This window comes from Salmo salar, chromosome ssa13 (assembly GCF_905237065.1).
Source record: "Salmo salar chromosome ssa13, Ssal_v3.1, whole genome shotgun sequence".
NCBI lineage: Eukaryota > Metazoa > Chordata > Actinopteri > Salmoniformes > Salmonidae > Salmo > Salmo salar.
In genome coordinates, this window is record NC_059454.1 from 61,378,994 (window position 1) to 61,380,525 (window position 1,532).

General features: G+C 40.4%; 1 protein-coding gene across 11 annotated transcripts in view; it reads right to left on the reverse strand.

Moving 5' to 3' along the window:
• Positions 1-842: 842 nt before the first annotated feature.
• The window catches only part of LOC106567545 (protein Aster-B), a 127,759-nt gene continuing 127,069 nt past the window's right edge, over positions 843-1,532 (reverse strand). For all 11 annotated transcript variants that reach the window (XM_045693456.1, XM_045693457.1, XM_045693449.1 and 8 more), the window contains one exon: positions 843-1,532. This exon is cut by the window's right edge and continues 118 nt beyond it. The gene's annotated coding sequence lies outside the window, so the exon portion shown is untranslated.

Genomic DNA, 1,532 nt, shown 5'->3' on the forward strand with positions numbered 1-1,532 from the left:
AGCTACTACTGTTAGCTAGCCAGAAGGCCACAACGAACTGTTAGCTAGCTAACCATGAAGAATTGACATCTACTTTGCATAACATTAGTTTTAGGTCATTTTTGCCTGTTAAACTATCTGATGAGCTAGATTATTACAATTCACATATAGATAGCTGATAGTTATGAAGTAAAACATTTGCTTTGTGTATATCTTGTTTTATCTCTATTGTCATTGTCCTGGCTGGAAGAAAGTTCAGTGAATAGGGAAGAGCAGCATGAGAATACAGTAGGGGGTGTGCTTCTTAAATGTAATGTTTTATGCGTTCTCCACACTCTCGTCCTCACAAGAACGTACCCAAGAGAACGTCTTCTGAGAATGCACTCGGAGCATGACAGCGTGGAGCACGGTAGTACGCATATTGAGAAACACCTACTGTGTACCTCTGCAAAAGCCGACCGCTTTCTCATCCGTGTATGCTAACGAGCTGGCAACGTAACCAGTTATCCAATACATTCTCACTGCTGCTAAAAGCTATGGCTAGCCCCCCTGTCCACAAATACAAATCGAAGGGGTAGGGGTACTCTACACGCAGTAGAGAACATGCCTTAGAAAACATGAACACACAAACACAAACATAGAAACACAACGCCATGGCACAAGCTTTCAGGGAAACCTGCCCTGATACACCATGGAAGCCTGGTAAAAATTTGCCCTGACTGCAATTGACTTCTACAAAAAAAGACATACGTCATTATAATATATTCATATTCGTATATATATATATATATATATATATATATATATATATATATATATATATATATATATATATATATATATATATATATATATATATATGTATATATATCTATGTATTTATAATATACTATGATCCCTGGTGGTTCTATCCTAGAAATAATGGGTTGTGTTAAAACACTGCACGTTGATTGTGGTTCCGTTTCTGATCGTAACCTGGTCCCAGAGTCCAAAGGTCTGTAAAAAAAAAAAGGGATACTGCAGCTCCAAAACTTTGTCCAAGAGTTCCTAAAAAGGCTACGGAGGAACACAAGGAACCCCTGACCCAGTACTATTTTTGCTCTTCTGAGACAAATATGCCAACGTTTCAATACACATCTCCACCGAAAACGTATTTTTTTCCGACGGAGACAAGAAATGCAAGCTTCCCTGACCCATCCCTTCTATCTTTGCTTTGTCCGTACGTGGCCCAAAAAACAAACAAAACAAAACACTTTACAGTAAAACACTCTCAGAGAACGAGGTGATGAAAAAAGTCAGAGTTTAGGCCAATGTAGGTCATGGCGCCGTTGTCTTTTCCCATGATGCAACGGTGCAGACGGCGTCTGCCCCAATCCTGTCCTGGTGGTGATGAGGTAACTTTCTGCCAGACGTTGGGCGGTGGGAGTGGAGTCGGTCGGTCTGGGAGACCTGTCGTCGTTCCCCCGTGCAAGAAAACATATTTCTCTTGTTTTCCTAAGACTTTTCCCAAGACTTTCCCATAAATGGTTCCTTAGATATTGCACATAATGTCC